The sequence below is a fragment of the Trachypithecus francoisi genome, unplaced genomic scaffold (genome assembly GCF_009764315.1).
Source record: "Trachypithecus francoisi isolate TF-2019V2 unplaced genomic scaffold, Tfra_2.0 Lachesis_group2, whole genome shotgun sequence".
NCBI classification, from domain to species: domain Eukaryota; kingdom Metazoa; phylum Chordata; class Mammalia; order Primates; family Cercopithecidae; genus Trachypithecus; species Trachypithecus francoisi.
This window is the reverse complement of record NW_022681465.1, coordinates 25505253-25522834: the sequence shown is the minus strand read 5'-3', so window position 1 is coordinate 25522834 and position 17582 is coordinate 25505253. Positions and strand designations below refer to the sequence as shown.

General features: G+C 36.1%; 1 protein-coding gene across 2 annotated transcripts in view; it reads right to left on the bottom strand.

Annotated features, from left to right (window-relative positions):
* TMEM232 (transmembrane protein 232) overlaps window positions 1–17283 on the bottom strand; it is a 294516-nt gene extending 277233 nt beyond the window's left edge. For both annotated transcript variants that reach the window (XR_004429706.1, XM_033178954.1), the window contains exon 1: window positions 16409–17283. The gene's annotated coding sequence lies outside the window, so the exon portion shown is untranslated. The remainder of the gene's footprint in view (window positions 1–16408) is intronic.
* Between the last annotated feature and the right edge of the window lie 299 nt (window positions 17284–17582).

The following is a 17582-nucleotide window of genomic DNA, read 5'->3' as shown; positions in this document are numbered from 1 at the left end:
ATAAAATCAGAGATGAAAAAAGAGAAATTGCAACAGATACCACAGAAATTCAAAGGATCATTAATGGCTACTATGAACAACTCTATGCCAAAAAATTGGAAAATCTAGAGGAAATAAATTGCTAAACACACCCACCAAGATTGAACCATGAACAAATTCACAATCTGAACAGACCAATAATAAGCAATAATATCAAATCCATAATAAAATGTCTTAAAGTGCAGGACTCCATGTTTTCACTGATGAATTCTATCAAATATTTAAAGAAGAATACCACTGTACTCAAACTATTCCAAAAAATATAGGAGGAAGGAATATCTCTAAACTCATTCTTTGAGGCCAGTATTACTCTCATAGCAAAACCAGACAAATACATATTTTAAAAAAACTACAAGCCAATATTTCTGATGAATATTGATGCAAAAATCCTCAACAATATACTAGCAAACCAACATCAATGACACATTAGAAAGATTATTCATCATGACTAAAAGAAATTTATCCCAGGGATGCAAGGATGCTTCCATGTATGCAAATCAATCAGTGTGACACACTATATCAACAGAATAAAGGACAAAAATGATACAATTATTTCAGTTGTTGAGAAGATTGATAAAAATCAACATCCCTTCATGATAAAAATCCTTGAAAAAACTGGGTATAGAAGGAACATACCTCAACATAATAAAAGCCATATATTTCAGACTTGCAGCTAGTATCACACTGAATGGGAAAAATGGAAAGAGCCTTTCCTCTAAAATCTGGGACATGACAAGGATGCCCACTTTCACCATTGTTATTCAACATAGTAGTGGAAGTCTTAGCTACAGCAATCAGACGAGAAGGAAACAAAGGGCATCCAAATTGGAAAAAAAGAAATCAAACTATCCCTGTTTGCAAATTATATGACCTTGTATTTGGAAGAATCTAAAGAGTTCACCAAAAAACTATTAGAACTGATGAACAAATTCAGTAAAGTTGCAGAATACAAATCAATACACAAAAATCAGTAGCATTTCTATATGCCAACAGTGAAGAGTGGGAAAAAGAGATCAAGAAAGTAACTCCATTTACAAGAGGTACAAATAAAATTAAATACCTAGGTATTAACCAAAGAAATGAAAGATCTTTATAATGAAAATTATAAAATATTGGTGAAAGAAATTGAAGAAGACACACACAAAAATTGAAATATATTTCATGTTCATGGATTGGAAGAATCAATATTGTTAAAATGTCCACAGTACCCAAGATAATCTACAGATTCAATGCAATCCCTATCAAAATACCAATGAAATTCTTCAGAGTAATAGAAAAAAACTATCCTAAAATTTATATGAAACCACTATAGACCAAGAATAGCCAAAGCTATTATGAGAAAAAAGAACAAAACTGGAGGAATCACATTAACTGACTTCAAATTACGCTACAGAGCTTCAAATATACTTCAAAATATACTACAGGGACCAAAACAGCATAGTATTAGCATAAAAACAGACACATAGAACAATGGAGCAGAAGAGAGAACCCAGAAACAAACCCACACACCTACGATGAACTCAGTTTTGACAAAGGTGCCAAGAATATACACTGGGTAAAAGATAGTCTCTTCAATAAGTAGTGCTGGGAAAACTGGATATCCATAAGCAAAAGAATGAAATAAGACCCCTATCTCTTGAAATATACAAAAGTCAAATCAAAATGAATTAAAGAGTGACATTTAAGAATCAAACTCTGGGCCAGGCGTGGTAGCTCACGCCTGCAATCCCAGCACTTTGGGAGGCCGAAGCGGGCAGATCACGAGGTCAGGAGATCGAGACCATCCTGGCTAACATGGTGAAACCCCGTCTCCACTAAAAATACAAAAAATTAGCCAGGTGTGGTGGCGGGCACCTGTAGTCCCAGCTACTGGGGAGGCTGAGGCAGGAGAATGGTGTGAACCCAGGAGGTGGAGCTTGCAGTGAGCCGAGATGGTGCCACTGCACTCCAGCCTGGGTGACAGAGTGAGACTCCATCTCAAAAAAAAAAAAAAAAAAAAAAAAATCAAACTCTGAAACTACTACAAGAAAACCTTTAAGAAACTCTCCAGGACATTGGTCTGGGCAAAAATTCATTGAGTAATACCCCACAAATACAGGCAGCCAAAGCAAAAGTAGACATATGTGATCACATCAAGTTAAAAAGCTTCTGCACTGCAAAAAAAAAAAAAAATCAACAAAGAGACCACCCAAAGAATAAGAGAAAATAGTTGCCAACTATCCATCTGACAAGGGGTTAATAACCAAAGTATTTAAGAAGCTCAAACAACTCTATAGGAAAAAAATCTAATAATCTAATCAAAAAGTGGGCAAAACATCTGAATAGATATTTTTCAAAAGAAGTCACACAAAAGGCAAAAAGTCATGTAAAAAGGTGTTCAACATCATTGATCATCAGATAAATGCAAATCAAAACCTGTTACCCTATATACAGTGGTAACCACATATTCGCTTTATCTTGTGTATAAAGTCCCTGACCACCAATCAAAATTGAAAGAACGTCCCCTTTGTTTCACTGCTCCCCTTCTCCAATTTTCTATGTATCAGAATATATAAAATTGTGTTTTGTATAGCCCACTCGAGGAGATACAGTCTCACCCCATTTAAACTGACTTTTGTCCAAAAGACATGCAATAACATATGCTGGAGAGGATGTGGAGAAAAGGGAGCCCACCATACATGGTGGGAATGTAAATTAGTACAACTACTATGGAGAACATTTTGGAGGTTCCTCAAAAAAACTAAAAATAGAGCTACCATAACATCTAGCAATATAACTGCTGTGTATATACCCCAAAGAAGGGAAATCAGTATATCAAAGAGATATCTGCACTCTGATTTTTGTTATAGCACTGTTCATAATAGCCAATAGCCAAGATTTGGAAGCAAACTAAATGTCCATCAGCAGATGAGTGGATAAAGAAAATGCATTTACACACAATGGAGTACTATTCAGCCATAAAAAGGAAAAAGATCCTCTAATTTGCAACAATATGGATAGTCATTATGTTAAGTGAAATAAAAACAGGCACAGAAAGACAAACATCACACATTTTCACTTATTTGTAGGATCTAAGATTCAAAACAGTTGAACTCATGGAAATAGTACAAGGATTGTTACTACAGGCTGGGAAGGGTGGGACAGAAGTGAGGATGGTTAATAAGTGCAAAATATATGTATAAAAAATGAATAAGACCTAGTATTTGATAGTACAACGGGCTTACTACAGTCAATAATAATTTAATTATACATTTAAAAATAATTAAAGGAGTATAATTGGATTGTTTGTAACTCAAAGTATAAATGCTGAGGAGATAGATTCCCCACTTAGCATATTGTGATTATTATGCATTGCAAGCCTGTATCAAAATATAATGTGTTCCATAAATATATACACCTACTATGCACCCATAAGAAAAAAAAATAAGACAAGTTTATAAGCTAAAGCGATAAAGCTTTTCATTTCAAAATTTGAAAAAAAAAAAAAAAAAACTTTAAGTGACCCAAGACGGCTGCAGATTTGACATATGGAATAAAAACCAGGCCTATAAACTAAAGCTTGTTAACAAAAGACCACGAGATCTATGGAGACAAAAGATGCCTTATCTTCTTAAAAAAAATAATCAATCTTCAGATTGGGGAGATGCAGCCTTCTGTAAAACAGAAGTGCACTCCCAAGCTGGGTGGCAGAGAGTTAGAAATTATAAAGGCAAACTGCAGTGCAAGGAACTGTAGTCAGGGCAGTGAAGAACAGTCTTGATTGGGTGGACTTAAACCCCAAATCACCAGCCTCTCTTAATTGGTTGGTTCCAGGTGGTTGGTGGGTTGGCATTAGGTGGTCTTTAATAGTCAGGAAGAATTCTCAGCTGCAGTTGTTTTCAGGAACTATTCTTTGACTTGGTTGCAGAAAAACAAAGTTGGTAATACTTTCTAAGGACAGAGAATGGGACTGCACCCCTCACCCTGCCATGGACTCTTGGGTCTACTTTTACTTTTGAGCCACAGGAAGTTCATCTAGTCTGTCAACTAAGAGTATAATTTGGCAAGTTGGAACTCCCTGCTGCAGGGCTGAAGGCTGTCAAATAGTTCATTGACATGTACTGATAACAACCTTGTCCATCAGATAAAACAGGATATAATCAATCATCTCCCTCCAGACACTAGGAAACCTATATGCTCATTAACCTTTTAACCTATATACAGTGGTAACCACATATTTGCTTTATCTTGTGTATAAAGACTCTGAGCACCAATCAAAATTGAAAGAATGTCACCTTTGTTTCACTGCTCCCCTTCTCCTATTTTCTGTGTAACAGAACTGTGTCTTGTATAGCCCACTAGAGGACATATTTTCAGTTTGGGGTGAGTTTTGTGTTCCTCAGGCTATTAATCCTCGAAATTGGCTTAGAATAAAATTAACTTAAAATTTCTTTAAGGTGTAATGTCTGTTATTTAACCTTTTAGTTGACACAATGTCCAACATAACAATGTGAAATAAATACACACACACACACACAAAAACACAAACTAAAAATAAAGAATTGTTTTTGACCAGTTTATATTTAGCACTACCAAATAGAATTCAAATTATTCATTTTAAGTGACTGTCAGTTAGAAAACTCAATTTGATTCAGTTTTCACAAAACATAAAAGTGCTAATAATGTTTGAGATTCCTGTATTTGAGAGATACAAATATAATTAAAATATGGTGCCTTTCCTTAAGAAATTAAATCTAGAGAAAAAGGACTGACCTGTAAACCAACATTATCACATCTGAAGATGCTAAATTCCATGATAATGCTGGTGTGATTTTAGGAGAATAATTACCCAAGAAAAACGTTTGATTAATATCACATTCTGTAAAAGTATGACAAGAGCTAGAGAATAGACAAATATAAATTTAAATATGAATAAGACATATTTTACACATATCTGCCCCTTAACAGGGTTTTTTGTCTATTTTGGCCCTTCATTCAAAGAATATAAATATCTTCATCCAATGAACAATAAACTTAAAATTTGAAAGTAGCTAAAAATATAATTCTTTCTCTTCAAAACCATAAAGGAACATGAAGGCCTTTAATTGTTTTGTAATCTAACCAGCCTAAATCAATGTCATTTAGGTCATTCATGAAGGAGCAAAAGAATCAATAGAGATGAAACAGTAATTAAAGAAATTATGAAAAAAAAAATCCCTAGGCTGAAGAAATGTAAATTTTGTAATTAAAAGGACTAAGAAAAGCAAGCAAAAGTATAGAGACTAAATGTAAATGACCAGTGAACATAAGAAATAATACTAAACTGAATAGAGGAAATGATTGATTTATGGCTCACTAAACAAGACATAACTGATCATGAAGAACTGAACACTGAATGTCAGTGTAAATATTCAAAAGATTGACTGTATAAAGTTAGGAAGCTTCTTGATATAAAATATCTGAATATCTTTATGAAAAAACATTCTTCTGAAAATTACATTAACACATTCTCTAAGGTGATATCTGATGAAAGCTGCAAACCAAAAATAAAATTCTAAGCCTGCTTCAACCACAACCATCTGAATGGGCTCCTTCCTCTCAGCCAGGGCACTCCAGAGTTAACCTAAAAGACAGGTTCAGGCCATGACGGAAAGCAGGGGGCAGTCAGACATGCCTCATTATACCCTCCTCCCTTTTGGAATGCAGGGAAAGCTGGCCAGCATTTAACATCAACACAGACCTTAAGTCTGATAAGAAATATTTACAGTCTATTCTCTCTGAAGCCTGCTACCTGGAGAAGTCCATCTACATGATAAAACTTTGGTCACTATAACTTCTTATTATAAACCAGACATTCCTTTCTACTGATAATAACTCTTTCAACCAATTGTCAATCAGAAAATTTTTAAATCTACCTATGTCCTGGAACCCACCACCCCAGCTTTGAGTTGTCCCACCTTTCTAGACCAAGGCAATGGATATCTTAATTGTATTTGATTGATGCCTCATGTCTTCCTAAAATGCATAAAACCAAGCTGTACCATGACCACCTAGGACACATATTCTTAGGGTCTCCTGAGGGCTGTGTCATGGGCCATGAACACTCATATTTGGCTCAGAATACATTTCTTCAAATATTTTACAGCAGAGGTCCCCAACCTTTTCGGCACCAGAGACCAGTTTGGTGGAAGAAAATTTTTCCACAGACAGGGTTGGAGAATTATTTCCAGATGATTCAAGTGCATTCCATTTATGATGCACTTTATTGCTATTACTGTTGCATTGTAATTAATAATGAAATAATTATACAACTCCCCATAATGTAGAATCAGTGGGAGCCCTAAACTTGTTTTCCTGCAACCAGACGGTTCCATCTGGTGGCGATGGGAGACAGTGACAGATCATCAGTCATTAGATTCTCATAAGGACTCTGCAATCAAGATCTCTTGCATGCACAGTTCGCAATAGGGTTTGCACTCCTATGATAATCTAATGCTGCTACTGATCTGACAGGAGGTGGAGCTCAAGTGGTAATGTAAGCAATGGGGAGTAGCTGTAAATACAGACAAAACTTCATTTGTTCACTCACCACTCACCTCTTGCTGTGGTTACTAACAGGCCACAGCATTAGTCTGTAGCCAGTGTTATGGGGATCCCTGTTTTACAGATTGTCACTCTTTTTGCCAACAAAACTTTAGTCCTAAACTTAAAGAAACAGTTCTGTACCACTGCTATGTTTTAGAAGAACATTCACCATAACTAAGGAAGGAAAGCTACAGGTTTTAAGGACACTAAGCACTGGTTGGCTTTTTGTGTGTGTGTACCGATAGTACAGGATAAACTGGACAGTAATTAGAAAAAGCCAATATACATGGTGTATGAAGTATATAGCAATTTGTCTACATCACTAAGTGGACAATAAAGAAGGGATAATCAGAGAAGTATTTCTTGACTAGTTGAAAGACCACTTTGTACCAGGGACATGAGGTCATTATAGGCAATCTGGACTAGAACAAAAACTGTAAGTTTTATTCTTCTCAGACAACTGCTCTTTATAGCCTCTCCTGGTCCTCTTGTAAAAAGTAACATTTTCAATATTTGTTACCCCACCCCCCCATACACACACACAATGTAACATCTGTGACAAAGACATATGGCTATGAAATTTTATATTCTATTAATAAAAGTATAAAATTTTATTTAACTGTGGGCTAGCTGTAGTTAATAGAGGTCCAAGAATCCAAGATCTGAATGAGTTCAGTATTAATGATGCCATTTCCTCTGTTGCTAATACTTGGACCCATGTTGATTTGACATGATCCTTGAAAAAGTCATTTAAAAGGCCAACTTTCAAAGTATTAACTCATTACTTAGTAATTCTGTTTCCATCCCATCATAAGATGCTCAAATACTACCTGACAACAAAGATAGCAAAACCAGTATGTCCTCTTGCCCAATGTCCTTAAGCAACCTGAGGTATGATTTAAAAGTCATTGTGTTTATATACAGGTCTGATATGATTTGGCTCTGTCCCCACCCAAATCTCATCTTGAATTGTAATCTCCATAATCCTCACATGTTGAGAGAGGAACTTGGTGGGAGGTGATTGCATCATGGGGTGGTTTCTTCCATGCTGTTCTCATGATAATGAGGGAGTTCTCATGAGATCTGATGGTTTTATAAGGAGCTCTTCCCCTTTCACTTCTCATTCTTCTCTCTCCTGCCACCATGTCCTTGCTGACCCTTTGCCTTCTGCCACGATTGCATGTTTCCTGACGCCTCCCCAGCCATGTGGAACTGTGAGCCAATTAAACTTCCTTCCTTTATAAATTACCCAGTCTCAGGTAATATGTGTATAGCAGTGAGAATGGACTAATAGAAGGTCTTTAACTTAGTTTGAATCTGTATGTCTTTAAGAGTATATTGAATATTTTTCCTAGAATTAAGAAGTATCCAAATATTTTTCATCTATAATCATCCAACTATTTCACTTGTCAGTTTATTACAATATAAACTGTAATATTAAAATTATACATATTTGTCAAATTTAGTATAAATCTACATATATTTGTTTGCAAATATGTTTATGTATTTGATTATAGAGTGTCGTTCTAGATAGACTTCATTAGGGATATTCTGTTATCATTTTAAAAATCAGAAAAAATCTGAATTACAAAAGCCTACCTACAGGGCTTTCAGACAAGTGATAAAGAACTGTATCCATAACAAGATTATTATGAAGTTTTCAAAACAGAATACATTTTAAGGTGAAAATATTAAATTGCAGAATTATATTGATGAGAAGCATTTCTGGATAGCTGTTAATCTTATTTATGTTCTTCGTATGTGATGGGTCATTTTTCTCTTGCTGCTTTCCAGATTTTCTTTTTGCAGTTAGCTTCCAGCATTTTTCCTATGAAATGTCTGAGAGTGGATCTCTTCTGTATTTACCCTAATTGGAGTTCACTGAACTTAAGTGTGAAGATTAATATTTTTTAGTGTTTGTGAAGCTTTTTGCCATTATCTCCTTCAATATTTTTATACTCCTTTCTCTTTCTCTTCTCCTTCTAATACTCCCATTACATGAAAGTTGGTTTGCTTAAAGGAGTCCTTTTATTTCTCTTTAAGAGTTCTACTCATTTTTTCATTTTGTTTTTTCTCTTTTCTTTGATTGCACTCAACTCTATTATTGTATCTTCAAGTACACTGATTATTTAGCCTGCCAGTTCAAATCTATGATTCAGACCATCTAATAAATTTAAACTCCAGAATTTCCATTTATTTCATGGAATAGTGTTCATATATATAGTTATGTGTCACTTAATGATAGAGATATGCTCTGAGAAATGAGTTGTTAGGCAACTTTGCCATTGGGCAAACATCAAAAAGTCTACTTACACAAACCTAGATAGTAGCGCCTACTACACATCTAGGCTTTACGGTTTGCCATGATAGTCTTATGGGACCACTGTCACATATGCAATCATCTTTGACTGAAATACTATGCAGCACATGACTCTGCGTGTGTGTGTGTGTGCATACACACACACGCATATATAATTGTGCATGTGTATAAAATTTCAATATTTTCTCTTTATTGACATTCTCTATTTGAGGAGACATTGTGTTCATATCTTCCTTTACCTCTTTAATCATGGTTTCCTTTAGTTCTCTGGACATATTCACAATGGCTACTTCAAAGTCTTTAACAAATCTGATATCTGGTCCCTTTTCCAGGCAGTTTTTGCAGCTTTTTCCCCCTCCTGAATATGAGTCACTTTCCTGCTTCTTCAGATGTCTTACAATTTTTTGTTAGAAATTGGTTATTTTAGGGACTATATTGTAGCAATTGAGGGTACAGATTTGCTTCCTCCCTCTTCTGAGCTTGTTTTTGTTATTGTTGGTTTATTTTATGACTTGGCTAGGATATTTTAGCAAATTATATTTTTTTCTACTCTGTGAAGCTTTTGATGCCACTCTTCAGAGGGTACAGCCTTGGGCATTCACACTGTCACCTTGGGATGACAGTGAATTTGGCAAGGCTCTCTGTCTTTTTCTGTACTCTCTCTGTTAAATTGTGTGCCTCATTCTGTGTTACATGCCAGCCCATTAGTCTCCAATAACTATCAACTAATTACTCTATTGATTTAAAAAATGCTCTAGAGTATAAATTGCTGAGCAGTCTGATCCAATTAAATGCAGGCAGATACAGTTTTGAGGGCTGTTCTTAGCTGTCCCTTGTCCCGGTTCTCTCTGATGAACTAGATGTCCTGAAGTACAGCTTGTTGCTCTTAATTTAGAGAAGAAATTATTTTCAAGAGCAGCATTAGGCTTGAACCTTATGTTTCAAATAAAGTTAATTTCTTTGCGGAGGATTTCAGAGTTTTTTTCTTACAGACTGCCTTTCCCCTGGGCAGTCTCCAAGCCACTATTCTAGGAGCTGAGCAGGGCAGTAGGTTCCAGTCTTCTTGGCTTGCCTCTTCTCTTGTGAAACTTCTCTCCCATAATGAGTTGCAATGAGGGAAATTAGGGTATCAATATTCTTGTCTTGCTGATCCTAATATAAAGCCTCTTTCTTATGCATGAAGACTGGGTGAAGTAAGAGAGCCCCCAACTTCTCAGCCACAATCACCAGGAAATTAGTCTTTTAAATTTGAGTTGAAGGGGATTAGAAATGCTGGCAGACTGCCCCTACTAATAAGATACAGTAACCCTAGACTGGAAGCTGAGGGGAGAGGGAGTCCCACCATCTTGGCCACATCTGCACGAAGTTCAGCTTACCTTATGTTGCACTTGCAGGGGAAGATGGAATGAGTCATGACTCAAGTGGAATTCTCTGTAATAGTTCATTGTTTAAGAGTTATTTTGATGCCAGCCTTCAAGATTTTTTTCCCACTTTACTACATTCACTTTTGTCCAAATCAACATTTGGCCCAACTTCTCATATAGAACAGCTTGCCTTCAAGTAAATTTATTCCAAATTACTTCAGATAAAATCATACACTTTCTGGATTAGAAGCTTGACTGAGTGCTCTGTGCTATATTATGCTTCTTCCTATTAATATACCACTCCACATTAATACATGCTCAATTGTTGGTGCACTGTCATTTATAAAAGTCTTTCAGATGAGTTCCAAAAATAAATATGAGACAATTAAATGTTAAACTGGCAAAAAATAGATAAGAATAAAATAGGGTAAGAAAGAGACATAGTGAGATGAACATACAAAATCTATGCCACAAATTCATATATACTCACTTGCTAAAGGTATAGTATACATTCATCTTAAAATAATTCTCAAAGCAACCATTTACTGCTTAAAAACAAACCAGTTACAGGGGAAAAAGTTGTTCCTGGTAAAGTTATAAGACAATTTTTCTAAAGCCATCATAAAGAAGATAGAATATAATGTAATGAATAACCTCCTGAAGGTAAAAATAATAAATGGTTTCATGGGGCAGTCTTTTACACTCAATATAAATATATGACATTACAACAAACACTGATAGATTTTGTGAGACACCAATAAAATGTAGCCCTAACAGTCTGACTGCTGCAGAAATAAGTTTTTTTGTGTGTTTTAAGAAGTGGTTTTATAATGGGCAGTACTACCTTCTGGGTAACATCTAGAAATGCATGGATGTACTTCTGTTTGTCATAATGTCTAGGATTCTGATAAAGGATATTCAGTGCCCAGGGTCCAGGGTTGCTAAATATATTCCTCAATTCTGAGAGAGTACCTCGTAAGAACTGTTGCTCTCAAGATAACAGTATCACAACCTCTCCTGCCTTGAGAAATACTGATATAGAATTTTGAATTTCAAGCTATGTTCCACAGAAATGACTCACAAGCTATCATATGTGTGAGATGTGTGACTCTGCATATTGTGTGTGTGTATATATATACCTGTGTGTGTCAGTGTTTGGGAAGTAAGAGGGGGTGGTTCTGCCTCCCTAGACTGACCAGAGGAGCTCCATTTTTACCTGTTTTGTATATTAAAACCCCAAATAAGAAAGACATAGTTTAAAACAAGAAGAGAAATATAATTTTATTCATCAGAATCCCAGGGTGGCTTAGAAAAAGGAATCTCAGAAGAGGCAGCTATGGCAGAGAAGCAGAAGCACATCCATGCATTTACAGATGTTGCCTAGCAGGTGGCACTGCCCCTGATAGTTAGAATCACCTCTTAAAACCCATAAAAATATTATTTCTGCAGCAGCCAAACCATTAGAGAGCTGAATTCCAGGTTAGTATTTTATTGATATCACATAAAACATTGTCAGGGGTTGGGGGTTAAGTGGGAGGCTGCAGAAGATAGAGATGTGGTAGGGTGGAAATGCAAGACAGAATGAGAGAAGAAAGGATATGGCAGAAATAAAAATTCTTAGACAATGAAATTACATTTTCCCCTACATCTTTAGAAAAACAAACTCACAAAAGCCTTGGTTGTTGTATTAATTATCTAATTTGTGTAACAAATCACTCCAAAACTCACTGCCATTTATTATCTCTCACAGTTTCTCTGGATTAGGAATTTGTTAGTGGCATGGCTGGGTATAACTGGCTCAGGATTTCCCATGAAGTTGCAGTCAAATGGCAGCTGCAGGTTCAGTCAGTCAGCTAGGGGTTTCAGTCACCTAAAAATTTGACTAGGATTGTAGGATCCACTTCCAGGGTGGTTTGTTCACTACATGGCTGTCAAGTTAACACTGGCTGTTGGAGCAGGCCTCAGTTCCTCTTCATGTGGACGTCCCTGCAGAGCTTCTTGTGTGCTCTCATGGAGGCTGGCTTCCCCCAGAGAGAACAATCCAAGAAAAAAAGATGAAAGCTTAAATACCTTTATACCTAGCCTTGCAAAGCCTGTATCATTACTTTACCGCAACCACATTTTATTGGTCATACAGACGGGCCATGATTCAATGTGAGTATGGGCTATGAAAGGGTGTGAATGTCAAGAGGCGAAGATTATTGGGAGCATCTTAGAGGCTGGCTACCATAGCCATAATACTTTTTATTTGCTTATTTGTGTTATCTATCTGTATGTTAGTGGAAGTAAACAAATCCAGGAGCAGAAGTAGACACAGAGTTAATTCTTTTTATATACTGTTGAATTCAATATTCTAATATTTTGTTGAGGCTATTTGAGTATATTTTCATGAGAGGTACTGGTCTGTAGTTTTCTTTTCTTGTAATGTCTTTGTCTTATTTTGCATTAGGGTAATGCTGGCCTGAAAGAATGAGTTAGGAAGTATTTCTTCTGCTTCTATCTTCTGAAAGAAACTTGCAGATAATTGATATAATTTTTTCCTTAAATGTTTGGTAAAATTCACCAGTGAACCTATCTGGGCCTGGTACTTTCCGTTTTGGAAGGCTATTAATTATTGATTCCATTTCTTTAATAGTTATAGGTCTATTCAGATTATCTATTTTCTCCTTTGTGATTTTTGGCAGTGGTTAGTTTTTAACTGAAATTCCATGAAGGCATTAGACCAGCTGACACATAACCTGAAGACTATGTGTTCAAACAGAAACATATCTCAAGTGCAAGAGATAGGTGGGGCTGTGTGTTTTCCTGTTTGGCAAAATATCTATTACATTTTTCTATCAATGTAATACAGCTCAAATATAATAAATCCTGGCTACTTCTTGACTAGCACATTGATCACAAGTTGTTTATATTTGGGGGCCTACTGAGATTATTATCTATGGGTGCCATTATGTTTAAATTAGATGCTAAATGAGTATCCTACAAATCTCAAAATCTATATAGACTGTTAGCTATTAGCAAAGAATTACTTCTGTTCACACAACTCTCCCTATATACATTATCATCTATACTCTTGGGGACTGCTATATCTCTTGGTACCACTAGCTTCCTATCCAATATTCATTCTTCCATTGTTTTATTAAAGCAACCCTAATTTTGTTTGGAGCAGCAAAGTCTCTGGCTAAAAAACATTTCTCCTGAAGCTTTCTTTGCACCTACGAGTTCTAGCTAAAGCTTAGTAGGGAATGTTGGTAAAGTTCACTTTCATGATAGAGGCACAATACCTTCTTCCTTATCCCTTCTCGATTTCTTTTACCTCCCTGGATGACAGACGTAAGAATGATGATAGAACAGTCACCTTGCTATCAAGAGATGACCAGGAAGATGAAAACCACCTACAACAATGATGGGACACAAAGACAGAAGCCTGGAACATTTATGGCATTAGAGATGAACCACAAAATCTCTGAGATTCCTACTTTTTGTCTTCTTGTTATTTGAAAAACAAATCCCTATTTAGTTAAGTTGTTGGAGTTGAGTTTCTGTTATATAACATCAAATACAATCCTAGGATATCTCACACCTTCCTGAAAACCTAGTTCAAACCCATTTCTTCAGTAAGGCTTCTGGGATGTAATAATAATAACTCTTGCATGGTACTTTATTGTTTGCAAAGTACTTTCACATACTTTATATCTTTTGGTATTCATATCCGTCCTGTGGCCAGAATACCCTTCTCTTCACATTCTCACCTCTCTAGAGTCGATGCCATCCATTCCTATGCTGCAAACTGCACTGTAGAACAACGACTCCCAAGTACCTGCCTCCAATCTTGACCTCTCTTGAGCTCTAGATTTGTTTTACAACTGAATTCTGGGCACAGAGCTTAAAGACAAGTACTTGAAAAATCTAAACTGTCTATAACTTAACCAGTTATTTTCTCATTTCAGGTCCTTAAACACTGCTCTTAATCCAGTATTACTTTAATAAATCTCAGTTAATATAATCACTCAAACTGACAAGCTAGGAATTTCAGAGTTATTCTCAATTCCATGCTCTCTATAACTTCCCAAAACAATCAGTAATAAAATCCTAGGTCACGGCCACTTCCATGAGATTGGGTTCTCATCATTTTTCTGGTGGACTACTGTTAAAATCATTTAACTGGCCTTCTGCAGAAAGGCATCCTAAAAGATAAATCAATTATTTTTATTTATTCATTCACCAAACAGTTAAATAACTGGTCTTCTGCAGAAAGGAACTCTAAAAGAGAAATCACTTATCTTTTATTTATTCATTCACCAGACAGGTATAGAGCACCTGCTACATAATACATATTATAATGTTAAAAATATGGTTTCAACAAAAATCTTGACATGTTGTGGTAAGAAGCTAGTAAACCTAAAGTCAATATAGATTTAGCAAGTGATTATATTACTGTTGAAAATGCAATGAAAGTAATAGGAATAAAATAATTTACTAAGGTGGTGTATTTTTAAGAGAGATTTATTTTCTTTGGTATTGTAATGAATCAGTAGGAAACATTTTAAAGAAATGAATTCATTTGGTTTTATGGAAATATAAGCAAAAATAAGTGTGATATATAGTTTAGAACATTAATTTCTAAAATACATTCTGTAAAATACAGCTTCTTGGGATGAAATTATCTCGAAAAGCTTTCTGTTGTGAAATAGGTTTGAGAAACCACTGGATTAGACAGAAATAAGTAGGTTTGCATATACTAAGATTTATCAGTGTTAATATGCTCATATATACTCTAAATCTCTCTGAGTAGCAGTGTGACATGTAGTTTTTAAAAATTTATTGACTAGAGAAATCTTTAGAACATCATCTCCTAAAATTACATACAGGACATATTTTGGAAAATGTTAAGCATTTGTGAGCAGACACTTTACCAGGAGATCTGGATGGACAATGAGCTTCACAACAGGAACACTTATCAAATTTATCATAACAATGAATGATTCTGATAATCAGATGTTCAGCAAGAATATAGCACTACTCATTAAGATGATAAGGGTTCATGCAGAATAGGTCTTAGTGAAATAAAAATCTGCTACCTTGAATCAAGTATGTATGTGGATTGCCCAAACCAAGAATGTTTATACTTTAAAGAGAAATGCTTCAGCTCATGAAATGGCTACAGCAGTCTGCATGGGTGCTTGGTAGTTCATCTGCAACCCGGCACAGACCCAGATTTCTTTTTTTAGTTTTACTATTAATTTTTCATATATTTTTTAAAGTTTCAATTAAAATAAGGTTGAAATGTATACTTTAAAAGACAATTTCTGAAAAACAGATAATATTAAAATTATATCAAGACTTTGGAAAGGTAACATGCATTAGAGAATACAAGATTTAGACTCTAACCTGAAGAAGCAAATTATTTGACCAACCAAATGATAGAATTTGTTCAGACATACTGTTAAGATGGTAAGGTAAATAAGACTCTTACAACAGTCTTATCCCCTCCTAGAAATTTTTCCTAATAGACAACTTGGATATTTTTCTCAAGATTAACGGCTTTTAAAAATTGTTTTATTACACATCTCCAATGTATCCCCCTCTCTCTTTCACACACACACACACACCACACACAGCGCCAAATTTTTGAACCTTCTCTTTTGAAATCCAAAAGTGTCTTCATACTAAATATATAAAAATCGAAAAGGTGCAATTTTACCAACCACAGAAGATGTGTGAAGACTGGTCTTCTGAATTCAGGGTTGCCCCAGGATAAATGAGTCCAGGGGAGATTAAATGAATTTCCCTATTCATAGAAATAAGAAAGTTCCCATCTCCTTTATTCTCCCCAGTAGAAAGCTTCCCCTATCAAATGACCTGGTGGCTGTTCCAGGATGGACTGCTTAGACTCATAGGAGGGCCCCAAATGGCAGGCCCGGTCTGGGGTTGCGAGTACTTTCCTATTTCTCAGTGTTACTGTGCTCATATATACTCTAAATCTCTCTGAGTAGCAGTGTGACATATAGTTTTTTTAAATGTATTGACCAGAGAAATCTTTAGAACATCATCTCCTAGAATTACATACAGAACACATTTTGGAAAATGTTAAGCATTTGTGAGCAGACATTTTACCTACCAAAATAGTAGCAGGTTTCTTCTAACAAAGCTATGGGACCTTGAGAAAGGAAGCTCAATATTCCCCGTGAGGATCTTTGTGAGTCTTCCAGTTGCCCTGGGATGGTGAATATGACAATAACCTGAGCTCCCAACTGATCTGAAGCAGGACTTCTTAATCACTCGCTGCTGCGCTCTGGGCCGCTGGGAACCACAAAGCTGGTTGCTAAGGACGCTGTGGGAGTCGCTCTGAGAGACAGACGTTGCTCTTTTACGGTCTTGTGACCAGGGCTTAGCCAATCAGGACTTAAAAGTAAATTTCCACCTGCCCTGTCCCCGTCTCCACCACATTTGTGTTTAATTCCGAAAGAATAAATTCAATGCTGTGTGAAAGACCTTTATTCGTTTTTAAAGAACATAGTAATGATTTGTTTCTAATATTGTACATAGTTGCATATCCTGCCAGAAGCCGCGGCAAGAAGTGGCTTGACAGTGCTTTAATGTCTCCTCAGTGTCTTAATGCCGCTACCCCAAAACAAACCAGCACGCCTATCATACCAAAAGTAGCTATGTCTTTAAATCAAATTGCTGTTCGTAAGTTCTTTCCACATAGAAAATTTGGAGCAGCCAGTGTCCTCAGCACCTGTCAGTGAGTAAACAAAGCACCTAGAATGTTCTGCTATGTACTAACCACCAGAGGGCGAATTTAAACACAAAAGAATGCCTATTTTTAAAGGTAGTATGCAATAGAATTATCTAATATAAGTCCTTTAAAAATCCTTGTAGAATTCCTATGTCTACTAACGAGCAAATGTATATATTTTACAAATGTTCACCAGTGTAAAATACTATATGGAAGAATGGGGAAGAGCATTTATGATTAAATTCATATGTAGGCCGGGCGCAGTGGCTCATGCTTGTAATCCCAGCACTTTGAGAGGCCAAGGTGGGAGGATTATGAGATCAGGAGTTCGAGACCATACTGGCTAACATGGTGAAACCCCCGTCTCTACCAAAAATACAAAAGTTAGCCCAGCTTGGTGGCACGCGCCTATAATCCCAGCTACTCAGGAGGCTGAGTTGGGAGAATTGCTTGAACACAGGAGGTGGAGGCTGCAGTGAGCCGAGATCATGCCACTGCACCCCAGTCTGGGAAAGAGAGGGAGACTCTGTCTATTAAAAAAAAAAAAAAAAAA